At 38.2% G+C, this 15,800-nt stretch overlaps 1 long non-coding RNA gene and 1 pseudogene across 3 annotated transcripts in view; one reads left to right on the top strand and one right to left on the bottom strand.

Moving 5' to 3' along the window:
* LOC149749523 (uncharacterized) overlaps nt 1–15,800 on the top strand; it is a 414,530-nt gene that overhangs the window by 361,661 nt on the left and 37,069 nt on the right. The window lies entirely within an intron of this gene.
* On the bottom strand, nt 4,002–5,278 carry LOC111163231 (tetratricopeptide repeat protein 9C pseudogene; annotated as a pseudogene).

Below are 15,800 nucleotides of genomic sequence, written 5' to 3'. Positions count from 1 at the left end.
ACTTAAGTTTTTCAAAGAATCACTTTATTTTCTGTTGAAACTAAAGAGGCCAAGGGTGGAAGCAGTGTATCTAGTGTAATATTCTAGGCAAGTAGTGATTAGGACTCGTATTGTGGTGGTGGTGTTAAAACAGTGAGAAGTGGTAGGATTCCACACAGATGTTGAATGATGGAGAGTCAATAAGATTTGCTGAAGAACAGGATGCTGGTCATGAGAAAAAAAGAGACGTTAGGAATGTCTCCAAGATTTTTGACTTTTGACTGGTAGGAGATGGGTAACAGCTAAGATGGGGATGATTGTGAGAGGAACAGAATTTGGGAGAAGAGCAGGTGCTCAGTTACGAGATTCCTAGTAGGAAATTGAAATTCAATTCACTGAATTGAAATTCAAGAAATTCTGATAGAAACCTGATAGTCATCAGCTTATAAACGGTACATAAAGAGAAGAGAAGAGATCTGAGCATTTCAGACAGCATCACCCAGGCTTCTTTATCCTCTGGCTTCTTGTTGGTTTTGGTCATTGGGAGACACCTGCTGGAAAGCAGAGACAAGAGAAAAGCAAAGTCGTGGTTTTGGGGGCTCCCTCCCACCCCCTGGCTCATGTCCACATCAGGTAGCCCCTCTCCTATAGCGAGAGGTTTCAATGAGCTCTGGTCACTTCTCCCTCTCTCTGGACCGAGCAATGATGGAGTGACAACTGCTTCTCACTGTTCCCAGTCCTGGGTGCTTTACCACCTCTCATTGGTTCCCTTGACCTTGTCCACTCTGTTTAAGTCCATTCTATTACTGCTTCAGAGTATGCCATCTGTTTTTTGCCAGGATCCAAATGACATAATAGTAGAACTGGTAAAAATAGATTGGTGGTAATAGCACTTAAACCCTGAGGCCCAATCTACTGTCAGTTAGTGGTTATCATTTGGATTGATAGTTATCATAAATTCTATACAGTTATTGAAATTATTTTTATTATATTTCATTTGTTGTATTTTATAATGTCTTATAATCAAATGCATTAGAAGTATATTATAAGGAAGAAACAGCTTTGACTTGTTATATGACCTTGGAAAACCCATGTCACTTTCCTGAACTTCAGTTTCTGGATGAGTTAAGTAGACATAGTAACTACTGCCTCTGCTTCTAGAAGTCCCTAAATAATGAGTTTTTCCTCCTTCAAGGTCTTGGAAGAGAGTTGTTAGAGAGCATAAAGAGTGATTGCTTACTGTTAAATTATTCTGCTGGTATGTAAAGCCCACAACTGCTAGCTAGAATTGGAAGAGATGGTAAAGGATGGGGGAAGGCTGTCAGTACCTACAAGGCCAAAATGCATGTCATTTCAAGCTGTGTTTAGTAATTTTTTTTTCTATGAGAATAAATTCATTTGTTCAAAGTCACATGGCTAAGACAGAAAACAATCTAAAGACTTTGGAATGACAGTCTAAATATTGACCATTGCCAGCATGTTTCCTCTATGTCTCCTTGCTGAAAGCTACATCTAGGAATGACACACAGTCACGCGGCCCTGGAGTTTGGCATCTGAGCACCTCTGGATCTCTGGCCTTCAGTACCCAGAGGATAATTCTTAAATCTACAAACTGTCTCGTGCAGCATTTTTTCCCCTCCTCCTCAAATAATATCCAGTTACTGAGTGCTGTGCTGGGCGAACCTGGGGAAATGCTAGAAGGAAACGCAGCTGAGAGCCACTGTGGTTTGACAGCTCTCCAGCTACTTTGAAAATATTTTGGCAAAAACAAGATTTTAAGTAAAACTGTTTCCTTTGGTAACATACCCAAAACTGCAGGTTTTACATTTTCAGTACTATGGTTTGGGCCAAAGGGGGAAAAAGAGAAAGAAAAAAGAAAAAAAGAGGGGAAAAAGCTGTTCTTGAGGAAGGGAGATAGAATCTAAGGAAAAGGGGGAACACTTTGCACGAGATACATACAGGAATGAGGAGGGCAAGGAGGAAACATAAGGAGGCATATTTAACATTCTCTCCTTACTTCTTTTCTTTCCTGAGGAATTTCCCCTTGTCAAAATGCACTGGGTTTTTTTGCCCTCAGATGACCTGAAAGGGATTCTCTGGGGGTAACCAGGTTAGGATTTGTGTTATTCCTTATTATAGGACGATTGACAGTTGGGGAAGGTCAAACCGCATGTGGTCATCACACATTATAGCAGAAACAGGGGATGAAATGGAATGGTTTTCATTTCAACTGACTAGCAGGTCCTTAGAGGATGTGCTTACCTTTTCTTGCTTCATTTTCTTCCCAGTTGCAGCCACACATGAAATCATTCTATTCTTGAAAACCAGGCTCGCTCCTATCTCAGGGCCTTTGTGAATGCTATTTTCTCTGCCTGGAACGCTCTACCCGAACCTTTACCACCCTTCTTCAGGGAATCCTCCTCTGACCCTCCAGATGAGGTTAGCTTCTTGTGTTCTCTTTCTGGGTATCTGTTTATGTATTCTATAATCATCTGTAAATTCTCTGAGGGCTGGTCGATCATATCCCCAGGACCTAGCATACTGTGGGTGCTTAATTTAAAAATATCAACCAGGCATTTTTCATGAATAAATGATTCATTCACAATGTAGCATAAACCAATTTTTTTTTTGGTTTCTGGGTTTTTTTTAAATATCAGTTTTATTTTTTCCTCATTGATGCAGAACATAGCTTACTGTAACATCAAGTCTTAGGGGAAAAAAAAGAAAATCAGAAAGCAAAACCAACCCCAAACAAACATAACACACAACCATGACGTAATTTGGCAACAGTCTAGGCTTAGAAATTTAAGAAGCTTGGAAGAGGAATAAAATATTCAACTTTTGTTAGTTCTGTCCTTGGACTTAAAAGATTATTTGGTATAAAAACTTTTTGTTTGTAAGTCGATGGTTGTATTATTGAAGGGTACAGGGAGACTCAAAGAGGAGCCTAGCTCATGAGAGAGATGCATTACTGATAAAGGGAGAAGAGCTCGTGTACACTTGGCAAGACTAAGGGGTTTTTGTCGGAAATCTGTCTGTGGTTATATGATGGCTAATGACACATGCTTATTACCTTCACTCATAAAGGTAGAGGCAGTGCTATTATGGTCTCATCTACTCTGTACAACTCATATATTGTGGACATTAGCAGAATGACAAAGGAGCTCCCAGTTGATGAAACCTCCTACTGAGCCATGACTGCACCAGATCTGCTCCTGCACCCGTGCCCAACAAAGCTTTCAGAAAGTTCACTGGTGCTTAAAAGGCACTAAGGAAAGAGAACCTTTCCTCACCGTTTCCCTCCTCTTTAAGGAAGTGAGCTCTTGCAAAATACAAGGGGGCGGGTAACAGGTAAAGAACAGATCTATGTTCTTATCCTGTTCTTTTATGGTATTGTTTCTAGAAGACTTGGTAAACTGCCTTTCCTATGTTTTTTTAGAGAAATGAGCATACTATAGATGTGCACCTATTAAAAATTAAAATGTTTACGAGTGTTTTTTTGGCATGAGGGCTTTTAAAAGATTACAAAATATATACTTAAATGCTTGACTCCAGAGGTTTTAAGACAGAAGGGTTTAATAAAAAAAATAAATAAGTATACTATACTAGTGATCTGAGTGTGAACAATAGGAAGGACTAGAAATTACCAAGAGAAACAAGAGGAACTAGATACTTTTGTGGGGGAAAAAGAATCTGAATGTATGTGGAACATTAAGAAAAAGGAATTATTTTAATCAAGATGGTTAATTTCAAATCTTTCGTTCTGAGCCGTGTGGGGCCAATTTATAATTGTCTAGTTTCACAGTATATATATTTGCCAGTTTGTGGCCTGTGTAACTTTGGCTTTGGGCATCTGAGGAAACGAAGGAAGAAACTCCTTTCCTCCTTCCTTATTACTTCATCCACTGCTAGCGTTCTCCTTTGTAAATGACTACATCTACCAACATCTATCATTAAAATCTGTGCCAAAGATATGATTAATTCCACCCATAACTGATGAATGTTTTCTGGTTGTATTTCTCAAGGCAAATGTCCCTAATAATACCACATATTAAAAGCCGTATAAATACATAGATGGAGAAACAAAAACAGACACAGGCTATGTAAGCAATAAAGAGTTTGTGCAGAACTAGAAACAAAATAGAAGTTCACCTCTGTCAGAGGTATGGGGTTAATTTCTCTTGCTGAGGCTCAGGTTTCCCCTTGATGGGTCTTTAATGGTTCACCTAAGTTCCAGTGGAGGGGTATCTTTCTTCTTTGTTAAGCAAACATGCCCAGGTAGAGCTGCTTCTCTTTCCGATGGTAGCTGCTGAGTTCTGACTGCATTAGCTGAAGGTACCGCCGGACACTGGCGTCTTTTGGCTGCCTATTGACAGCAGCCATGAGGTAGTGCCGAGCCTGGTCATAGTTCTGCAGGTGGAAAGAGGCCACCCCAGCCCGATACAGGGCCTTGGCATTATCAGGCTGTCGTTCCAGGACCTTCTGACTGTATTCTTTCACCCGTTCATAGTTTACTGGCTCCATCTGAAGAAGACAGGCAGCTAAGTTGTTGTAGCAGTCTGTCTGGGTGGTGTGCAGTACGTTTTCCTGTTCAGGTGTGAGGGCCGGGCCCTGAGGTCCCAGATTAGGTATCGGGGAGGGCAGACTTGGATCCAGACCCCGCAGCTGCTGCAGAGCTCGATGGTACCCACACACAGCATCTCGGCACTTCCCTTCCCGGTAACATTGGTTCCTTTCCTCCTTGTACAGCTGGGCCTCCTGCAGGCGCTTCTCCATAACTTTGTCACCCAGTGCTCTTGAGGAAGTGGGAAGTGCAAGAGCAACCGAAGCTCTGGGGATAGGGGTGAAATAACCAATTTTGTTACCCCACTTAAAAAGGCAGGAAATTCTCCTTCTCCAGGAGGCCTCTCAGGGAATGAGGTTTCCTTGATTCTACTACAGCCCCTTCCTTTCTTCTCTGCAGTTATTTTTCAAGCTCTAGACGTGCAGGGGATTAATCAGGGAGAGGACGTGGGAGGAGTAAAGCCAGAAATTAATCGATTTCCTAAAGCGGTGACTCCAGTGTAAGGAGCCTCCATGAAAAAGCGAAGGCCGTACTACAAAATTCAGCCAATGTTTGGTTTTGTGTTTTTTGTTTTAACATCTTTATTGGAGTATAATTGCTTTACAATGGTGTGTTAGTTACTGCTTTATAACAAAGTGAATCACTTATACATATACGTATGTTCCCATATCTCTTCCCTCTTGCATCTTCCTCCCACCCTCCCTATCCCACCCCTCTAGGTGGTCACAAAGCACCAAGCTGATCTCCCTATGCTATGCGCCTGCTTCCCACTAGCTATCTATTTTACATTTGGTAGTGTATATATGTCCATGCCACTCTCTCACTTTGTCACAGCTTATCCTTCCCCCTCCCCATATCCCCAAGTCCATTCTCTAGTAGGTCTGCGTCTTTATTCCCATCTTGCCCATAGGTTCTTCATGACCTTTTTTTCTTCTTAGATTCCATATATATGTTTCAGCATACAGTATTTGTTTTTCTCTTTCTGACTTACTTCACTCTGTATGACAGACTCTAGGTCCATCCACCTCACTACAAATAACTCAATTTCGTTTCTTTGTATGGCTGAGTAATATTCCATTGTATATATAACCAATGTTTTTTAAAAATAGAAAATATCAACCAGTTGTCTGATTGAATCTGCATACATTTGCCTTTTATTTCTCATTGTCCTCCTTTCCTAATAACCTTTTCTTCTTTGTTTTTGTTTCACCTTATGTTTCTTTTTTTCTATTATGCTTTCTTCCCACTCTATTTTGAGGCCCCACTTAAAGCAAGCGTTTGTAGAAAACATACTCCTAACTATAGAATGTTAATTCTAGAGGGTGCTTCAGAGATTATTTAATTCAATCCCTCCAATTGTATAATCATGCTCAGTTGTTCAAGGCCACACAGCTAGTTGGGAACAGAGTTTAGATTAGACCCTTGTAATTCGGACTCTATTTTTAGTCTTCCTTCTGTTATTGTCACACTATATGAAGCATTAGAGGAGATATGACATTTATTTATTCATTTATTCCCCCAACAGCACTGTGGGTTAAGTACTATTATCCCTATATTACAGATGAGGAAACTGTGGCAGAGAAATATGGAGTAACTTGTTCAATGTCTTTCGCTAATAAATGAAAAGCTTAGATTTGAACCTGGGCAGCTTACCCCAAAGCCAACACTCTGTGGAACACCTTGGATAAAGGTTCCTGCCCAAGAACAAAGAGTTAAGGTTTTTTCTCTACAGATTAAATGTTTAAGAGTGTCTGGGATGGTTAATAATAAACTTAGCAAGATTAAAGCTTATATTTCAGGATAGTCATTAATCAATCTGGAGGCTAAATTCTGCCCCAGGCACTTTATTCAGTTTGACTTTTTATTTATTTAGAATCAGTGTTATTTATTTATTTGTTTTTGGTTGTGTTGGGTCTTCATTGCTGCACGTGGGCTTTCTCCAGTTGTGGTGAGCGGAGGCTACTCTTCATTGCGGTGCGTGGGCTTCTCATTGCGGTGGCTTCTCTTGTTGCAGAGCACCGGCTCTAGGCGTGCGGGCTTCAGTAGTTTTGGCACGTGGGCTCAGTAGTTTTGGCTCGCAGGCTCTAGAGCTCAGGCTCAGTAGTTGTGGCGCATGGGCTTAGTTGCTCTGCAGCATGTGAGATCTTCCCGGACCAGGGCTCAAACCAGTGTCCCCTGTGTTGGCAGGTGGATTCTTAACCACTGTGCCACCAGGGAAGTCCCAGTTTGACTTTTCAAATTGAAATATAGTTGGCAAACAATGTATCAGTTTCAGGTGTACAACAGAGTGAGTTACATACATTGTGAATTGATCACCATGATAAGTCTAGTAACTATCTGTCACCATACAAAGTTAATATGATGTTTTTTACTGTATTCCCTATGCTGTACATCTCTGTTAACTTATTTATTTTATAACTGGAAGTTTGTACCTCTTAATCCCCTCATGGATTTGCCCAATACCCCACTCACTCCCCTCTGGTGACCACCAGTTTGTTCTCTGTATCTAGAGACTTTCTTTGCTTTGTTTTGTTTGTTTCTTTTGTTTTTTAGATTCCACATATAAGTAAAAACATACAGTATTTGTTTTTCTCTGTCTGACTTATTTCACTAAGTATAATAATACCTTAGCAAAACCTCTAGGTCCATCAATGTTGTCACAAATGGCAAGATTTGATTCTTTTTATGGCTGATTACTATTCTATTGTGTGTGTGTGTGTGTGTGTGTGTGTATGTATATATATATATATATATTTATTTATTTATATATACCACATACCACATCTTTATTCATCTATTGATGGATATTGCTTCCATATCTTGGCTATTGTAAATAATGCCTCAATGAACATAAGGATGCATATATCTTTTCAAATTAGGGTTTTTGTTTTCTGGTAAATACCCAGAACTGGAATTGCTGTATCATATGGTACTTCTATTTTTAATTTTTTGAGGAACTTCCATACTGTTCCCCACAGTGGCTGCACCAATTAACATCCCCACCAACAGTGCACAAGCTTCTCTTTTCTTTACATCCTTGCCAACACTTTTTTGTAGTCATTTTGATAATAGTTATTTTGACCGGCATAAGATGGTATCTCATTGTAGTTTTGATTTGCATTTCCCTAATGATTAGGGATGTTGAGTATTTTTTCATGTGCCTGCTGTCCATTTGTATGTCCTTCTTGGAAAAATGGCTGTTCAGGTCCTCTGCACATTTTTAATCTGATTGTTTTTCCATATTGAGTTGTGTGAGTTCTTTGTATATATTGGTTATTGGGTGTATCATTTGTAAATATCTTCTCCCATTCAGTAGATTAACTTTTCATTTTGTTGGGGGTTTCCACAACTGTACAAGCTTTTTAGTTTGATGTAGTCCCATTTGTTTATTTTTGCTTTTGTTGCCCTTACCTGAGGAGACAGATCCAAAAAATATATTATTAAAACTGATGTCAGAGAGCATACTACCTACGTTTTCTTCTAGGAGTTTTATGGTTTCAGGTGTTACATTTAAGTCTTTAATCTATTTTGAGTTTATTTTTGTATATGGTGTAAGAAAGTGATCCACTCTCTTTCTTTTGCATATAGCTGTCTAATTTTTCCAGCACAATTTATTAAAGAGACTGTCTTTTCCCCATTATTTATTCTTGACTCCTTTGTCATAAATTATTTGAACATATTAGCATGGGTTTATTTCTGTACTCTCTATTCTGTTCCATTGATCTGTATGTCCGTTTTTGTGCCAGTACCATACAGTTTTGATTACTACAGCTTTGTTATATAGTTCAAAATCAGGGAGCATGATCCCTCTAGCTTTGTTCTTCTTTCTTAAGATTGCTTTGGCTATTTAGGGTCTTTTGTGGTTCCCTGCAAATTTTAGGATTATTTGTTCTAGTTCTGTGAAAGATGCCATCTATATTTTGACAGGAATTGCATTGAATCTGTAGATTGCTTTGAGTAGTATGGACCTTTTAACAATATTAATTCTTCCAGTGCATGAGCATGGTATATCTTTCTATTTATTTATGTTGTCTTCAATTTCTTTCATCAGTGTCTTATAGTTTTCATTGTATAGGTCTTTCATATTCTTGGTTAGATTTATTCCCAGGTATTTGTTCTTTTTGATGCAGTTGTAAATAGGATTGTTTTCTTAATTTCTATTTCTGATACTTTGTTATTGGTATATAGACTTTGGGCTTTGTTCTTTTTCCAGTTCTTTTAGGTGTGAGGTTGGATTGTTTATTTGAGATTTTTTCTTATTTTCTGAGGTATGCCTGTAGCACTATATACTGCCCTCTTAGAACTGCTTTTGATGTGTCCTGTAGGTTTTGGAACATTGTGTTTTCATTTTCATTTGCCTCAAGGTATTTTTTTTTCTTCACAATCCATTGGTTGTTTAATAGAATGTGGTTTAGCCTCCACGTGTTTGTGTTTTTTCCTTGTAATTAATTTCTAGTTTCATACCACTGTGGTAGGAAAAGATGCTTGATATGGTTTCAACCTTCTTAAATTTATTGAGACTTGTTTTGTGACCTAACATGTGACCTAAGCTGGAGAATGTACCATTTGCACTTGAAAATAATTCGTTTTCTGTTGTTTTTCAGTGTAATGTTCTATTTATCTATTAAGTCCATTTGTCTAATGTGTCATTTAAGGCCAATGTTTCCTAATTGATTTTCTGTCTGGAGGATCTATCCATTGATGTAAGGGGGTATTAAAGTCTCCTACTATTATTGTATTATTGTCAACATCTCCATTTATATTTAATACTATTTGCTTTATTTATTTACATACTCCTATATTGGTTGCATAGATATTTACAAGTATTATATCTTCTTCTTAGATTGATCCCTTTATGTAATGCCCTTCTTTGTCTCTTGTTATAGTCTTTGTTTTAAAGTCTATTTTGTCTGCTATAAGTATTGCTATCCTAGCTTTGCTTTTCATTTCCACGGAATATCTTTTTCCAACACTTCATTTTTGGTTTGTGTGTCTTTAGATCTGAAGTGAGTCTCTTGTAGGCAGCATATATATAGGGTTTTAAAAAATTCATTCAGCCATCCTATGTGTTTCAATTGAAGCATTTAGTCCCTTTACATTTAAACTAATTATTGATAGATATGTACTTATTGCTATTTTGATAATTTTTTCTGGTTATTTTTGCAGTTCTCTGTTCATTTCTTTTCTTGTTCTTTTTCCTTGTGATTTGATGACTTTCTTTAGTGCTATGTTTGTGTTCCTTTCTCTTTATTTTTGTATATCTGTTATAGGTTTTTGGTTTGTGGTTACCATGAGGTTCATTTATAACAACCTTTGTATATAGCAGTCTATTTTAAGTTGATGGTTGCTTAAGTTCATGCACATTCTAAAAGCACTACATATTTACTCCCTCCTACCACATGTTTTATGTTTTTGGCATCATATTTTACATCTTTTTATTTTGTATATTGCTTAACTAATTATTGTAGCTATAGATGATTTTTACTACTTTTGTCTTTTAACCCTCGTACTAGCTTTATAGGTGGTTGATCCACTACTTTTAGTGTATGTTTGCCTTTACCAGTGAGATTTTTTCCTTCTTAATTTTCTTATTTCTAGTTAAGACCTTTTCTTCTCCTTTTAAAGAAGTCCCTTTAACATTTCTTGTAAGGCCAGCTTACTGGTGATGAACCCCTTTAGCTTTTGCTTGTCTAGAAAACTCTTTATCTCTCCCTCAATTCTTAATAAGAACCTTACCAGGTAAAGTATTACTGGTTGTAAGGTTTTTGTTTTTGTTTTCTTTCAGCACTTTGAGTATATAGTGTCAGTCCCTTCTGGCTTGTAAAGTTTTTGCTTAAAGATCATCTGATAGTCTTATGCGGGGGGGGGGGGGTCCCTTGTACATAACTAGTTGTTTTCCTCTTGATGCTTTTAAGATTCTTTATCTTTAACATTTTGCATTTTAATTATAATGTTCCCTTGGTGTGGGTTACTTTGAGTTCATCTCCTTTGGGGCTCTCTGTGTTCCTGGACTTGGATGTTTGTTTTCTTCACCAGGTTAGGGAAGTTTTCAGGCATTATTTCTTCAAATAGGTTTTTCTGACCTTTTCTCTCTCTTCTTTTTCTGGAACTCCTAAAATGCAAATGTTAGTATGCTTGATGTTGTCTCAGAGATCCCTTAAACTATCCTCATTCTTATTTATTCTTTTATTTTTTTGTTTTTATGATCAGGTGATTTCCACTACCCTGTCTTCTAGATTGTTGATCCATTCTTCTGCATCCTCTAATCTGCTGTTGATTCCCATTAGTGTTTTTTTATTTCAGTTATTATATTCTTCAGTTTTGATTGGTTCTTTTTTATAATTTCTGTCTCTTAGTTGAAATTCTCACTGTGTTCATCCATTCTTCTCCCAAGTTTGGTGAGCATATTTATGACTGTTACTTTGAACTCTTTATTTGCTTTAATTGCTTATCTCCATTTCATTTTGTTCTTTTTTGGGGGAGTGGGGGGATGTTCTTTTGTTTGGAAGGCATTCCTTTGTCTCCTCATTTTGCCTAACTCTCTGTGTTTGTTTCTATGTATTATGTATATCAGCTACATTTCCCAGCTTTGAAAGAGTGGCCATACGTAGAAGGTGTCCTGTGGTGCCCAGTGGCGCAATCTCCACCTGGTCACCAGAGCTATATACTCCAGGATACCCCATGTGTGGGCTGCACGTGTCCTCCTGTTTTGGTGCTGCAGGTACACTGGTGGGTGAGGCTGGTCCCTGGCCGGGCTGGCTGAGAGGTTTGGCCACAACTGTTGTGGGCATATGGGGCTGGTCCACCAGAGCAGGAGCCACTTTGGAGGAACACCAGTGCTGGCAAGGGTTGCTGACCAGGTGGGATGGAGTGAGAGCCTTTGGATGGCAGATTGACTTTTTTAATTAGCTTCACAGCATGAGAGACTTTTCTGAGATCCAATCGGAAAGCTGCCTGTATCCATAAAAAACAACTTAGATCATCTTGATTTATAGAAAGTTTCTCAACTTCAACACTACTGTATTCGGGGTTGAATAATTCTTTATGGGCAGGGAGAGGGTGCTCACCTGTGTACTGTCAAATGTTTAACAGGATCCCTGGCCTCTACCCAATAGGTGCCAATAGTACCCCCTTCCCCAGTTACGACAAACAAAAATATTTGCAAACATTGCCAAATGTTCCCTGGGAAAAAAATTGCCCCCTGCTTATAGAGTAGGGGAACAAGCCATCCAGGTATCCAGGATTTAGGCCCACAACCATATTCACTGGATCCAAACCTCAGTAAACTGTACCTCTGAATCTAGCCTCTTCACTGTTTCTAAAGGCAGGCTCATGCCCACTGACATGGTTTGTTAAAGCCAAGGAGTTGAAGCAATGGTAAACACATATTATGCATATACCATATAAACTTTATATTGTATAAGGTCTTTGAATACCATGCATCTGTTTTTGACTTCACTTGGTGTTTCACTAACTTTCTTTATTTCATTTTAAATGCCTTGTCAAAGGGTCCCTAGAAGGATAAGAACTTGGTTTACTATCACATTTTACAGTTAAAACTGCTTTAAAGTTATTTATAATTCTGTGACATTTAGAGATCACACCATTAAGCTATGTAAGACATATTTTTAAAGCTTAATAAGGTTGGAATCTTTTAACCAATCTTACTATATTCAGTTTTTTGACTACTCCAGCGCAACTTTGTGTTCAGTACATATAAAGACAAACAATACTTAAATGATCATTTTCTAAGAAATTCAGATTACCCAATATTTATCCATTTTAAAAATGGTTAGAAGTACAGTAAGGTTAATCTCAAAACCACTTATAATGATAGGTCTCAGAATAAATTTACCAAGTTGCCATGAGATATCACTAGACTTTGCTTATTAATGAATGCGTCAAGAATTTCTCCTTTACATTTATATATTTATCTTTGAAAGTATGTTCTACAGGGTATCAATCCTCTCATTCCTTAGGGATACTAAACATGGCCCCATCAGACCTGCTGCCAATCTTGGTCACCACAAATAATTAACCCCATCATGAAGCATTTAAAATATGTAAAGGTTAAAAGATCATAAAAATGAGACCATATGTCCAAACATACCACGTGTGCTTTGGCAAGGGAAATGTACGTGTTAAGACAAATCTTAACAAGCCTGCCAGAGAACTAGATCAAAACCAGAACAAAAAGATTCTTTTCATATAAGCTAAGTATTTCCCTAGTACTTACTCCCCGAGTTTAGCCAAGATGAAAGAAGCCAATCTACCCATATATCTGCCTGGCAAAGCCATCTTCCTTCATAATTGAAAAGATAAAAGGCCTAGAACTCTGTATTTGGGGAGGTGAATTGCCTTGGTCCAAATCCTGGCTTCACCACTTAACTCTGTCAGCATCTTAACATGTTGGCAAGATACTTAACATCTCTGAGCCCCAATTTCCTTATCTATAAAATGGAAATGATTATATTTTTCTTCTGGAATGTTTTGAGGATTAAACAAGGTAAAGTGAAAGTGTTTAGACTTTTTCCTGGCACATAATGAAGGTTGCTGTTCTTATTGAGAAAACAAAGGTACATCCATTCTCAGGAATGCTAACATTTTGGTGCCCACTCTTACTTATTTCAGATTATGCTCCAAGGAAACACTGGATGTGAAAAGTTGCATCCAGTCTTGCTAGGTGACTTTTTCACCAAAGCCAAATCAAGGAAGAGCACATATAGCCAAAATCTAGTCATGCACAAGCCTTTGGGCTCCCGGTTGGGGGAAGGGGGCATCTGCACTAGTATGGGGTTTATCTCACTGAAGGTAAATAGCTGGAGACTTCTTGAAGATCAGCACCAGAAAGAGCAGTTAAAAATGGAGATGTTCGAATGAGTAGGGAGTGGCTTCACACTGTGTAGGACATGTGTTCAGTGACTCAGAGTAGCCTGTATCCCACTTATGTTGGTTGAATAAGTCAAACATAAGTCAAAACCTCGGAGGAAGTTAGTTTTAGATAGCCAGTATTTGGGCTTATCAATGTCACACTTTCCATCATTTAGAACCAATTATCTAGTGCTTTTTATACTATTATTGGTCAAAACCGTTAAATTAAAAATTGTTAAAATAAAAATTCACTCTAATATTTAGCTAGGTAAATGAAAATTAATTTATGTAACCCTCAAGAAAAAATGTAGTTCCCCATGCATTTAATTTATTTTAAATTTAAAAATAAATATATAGAAATATTCCAGGCGTACAAAAATGTATAAAGGAGAATACAGCAAACTTTCACTGAGGGTGAAGGCCGTCAAGGGTCCCAGCTTTAATCTGGGGTCTAAGTTGCTTCTCCATATCTTACTAGCCGCCTGTCCACATCCCTTCATACCCAAGCTTCAGGGCACAGAGGTCATCAAATGCCCTGAGCGGCTGAAGATTTGGCATCAGTTTCCCACTCTTATTTCTTTGCGAAATTAAATGAGCCATAAATTTAAAAGATGTGTGAAATACTTCATTCAGCACTCTACATGCTTTTAGTGGGAAATTTTTTCAGGATATCTAGCCCCTTTATTATTTTTTTAACCAAAATGTACTCACTGTTATGAGTTTAAAATTGTTTTTAATTTCATTTTATTTATATGTTTGTGTCTGTCTGCATTAAGGTATGAATGCAAATAAAGACAAAATGACCATGAGCTGAATTGATATTCTTTAAATCATTGTAAAGATACAGTTTTCCAAGATAGAGTGTAATTTTTGTATTTGAATGTATTTTTCTTTTGGGCTTCCCTGGTGGCGCAGTGGTTGAGAGTCCACCTGCCGATGCAGGGGACACGGGTTCGTGCCCCGGTCCGGGAAGATCCCACATGCTGCAGAGCGGCTGGGCCCGTGAGCCATGGCCGCTGGGCCTGCGCGTCCGGCGCCTGTGCTCCGCAATGGGAGAGGCCACAACAGTGAGAGGCCCACGTACTGCAAAAAATAAATAAATAAATAATAAAATAAATAAATATATAGAAATACTCCAGGCATACAAAAATGTATAAAGGATAATACAGCAAACTTTCACTGAGGGTGCAGGCCGTCAGGGGTCCCAGCTTTAATCTGGGGTCTCAGTTCCTTCTCCATAAGCTGCCCGTCCACCCCTCTTCATACCCAAGCTTCAGGGCACAGAGATCATCAAATGCCCTGAGCGGCTGAAGATTTGGCATCAGTTTCCCACTCTGATTTCTTTGTGAAATTAAATGAGCCATAAATTTAAAAGATGTGTGAAATATTTCATTCAGCACTCTACATGTTTTAGTGGGAAAATTTTTCAGGATATCTAGCCCCTTTATTATTTTTTTAACCAAAATGTACTCACTGTTATGAGTTTAAAATTTTTTAATTTCATTTTATTTATATGTTTGTGTCTGTCTGCATTAAGATATGAATGCAAATAAAGACAAAATGACCATGAGCTGAATTGATATTCTTTAAATCATTGTAAAGATACAGTTTTCCAAGGTAGAGTGTAATTTTTGTATTTGAATGTATTTTTCTTTAACATCTTTATTGGAGTATAATTGCTTTACAATGGTGTGCTACATTCTGCTTTGTAACAAAGTGAATCAGCCATATATATACATATATCCCCATATCTCCTCTCTCTTGCGTCTCCCTGCCACCCTCCTTATCCCACCCCTCTAGCTGTTCACAAAGCACTGAGCTGATCTCGCTGTGTTGTGGGGCTGCTTCCCACTAGCTATCTATTTTACATTTGGTAGTATATATAAGTCCATGCCACTCTCTCACTTCGTCCCAGCTTACCCTACCCCATCCCCGTGTCCTCAAATCCATTCTCTATGTCTGCGTCTTTATTCCTGTCCTGCCTCTAGGTTCTTCACAACCTTTTTTTTTTTTTTTAGATTCCATATATATGTGTTAGCATACAGTATTTGTTTTTCTCTTTCTGACTTACTTCACTCTATATGACAGTCTCTGAGTCCATCCACCTCACTACAAATAACACAATTTCGTTTCTTTTTATGGCTGAGTAATGTTCCACTGTATATATGTGCCACATCTTCTTTATCTATTCATCTGTCGATGGACACTTGGGTTGCTTCCATGTCCTGGCTATTGTAAACAGTGCTGCAATGAACATTGTGGTACATGTCTCTTTTTGAATTATGGTTTTCTCAGGGTATATGCCCAGTAGTGGGATTGCTGGGTCATATGGTAGTTCTATTTTTAGTGTTTTAAGGAACCTCCATACTGTTCTCCATAGTGGCTG

Source organism: Delphinapterus leucas, chromosome 3 (assembly GCF_059928025.1).
Source record: "Delphinapterus leucas isolate spDelLeu-1000000601 "Yukka" chromosome 3, BTC_Dleu_Yukka2, whole genome shotgun sequence".
NCBI classification, from domain to species: domain Eukaryota; kingdom Metazoa; phylum Chordata; class Mammalia; order Artiodactyla; family Monodontidae; genus Delphinapterus; species Delphinapterus leucas.
The sequence above is the reverse complement of the archived record's forward strand: the minus strand, read 5'-3'. Positions and strand labels throughout refer to the sequence as shown.